The 368-nt window shown below is 36.4% G+C and overlaps 1 pseudogene; it reads right to left on the reverse strand.

Moving 5' to 3' along the window:
• Window positions 1-262: 262 nt before the first annotated feature.
• LOC137813086 (small nucleolar RNA R71) lies at window positions 263-368 on the reverse strand (annotated as a pseudogene).

Genomic DNA, 368 nt, shown 5'->3' on the forward strand with positions numbered 1-368 from the left:
TTCACTCTCATCAGTACCCATCAATTCACAGCAATGGAACATGAGGATCCATATTCGCATTTGGACACATTTTATGAATTGGTGGGAACAATGGGTTTTCAATCCGTTGATATTGAAATTGTTTATATGCGCTTGTTTCCTTTTTCATTGGCAGGAAAGGCTAAAGATTGGCTCAGATCACTTCCAAATCAGAGTCTCACTAGCTAGAAGGATGTAGAGGAAAAATTTCTGCAAAGATTTTTTACAATCTTTCGCTACATCAAAGCAAAGTTTGAAATTTCTGTGTTCAGACAAGGAGCAGATGAATTATTTTGTGAGACATGGGAAAGATTTAAAATGATGCTTAGAAAATGCCCAAATCATGGGTT

Source organism: Phaseolus vulgaris, chromosome 2 (assembly GCF_000499845.2).
Source record: "Phaseolus vulgaris cultivar G19833 chromosome 2, P. vulgaris v2.0, whole genome shotgun sequence".
Taxonomy (NCBI): domain Eukaryota; kingdom Viridiplantae; phylum Streptophyta; class Magnoliopsida; order Fabales; family Fabaceae; genus Phaseolus; species Phaseolus vulgaris.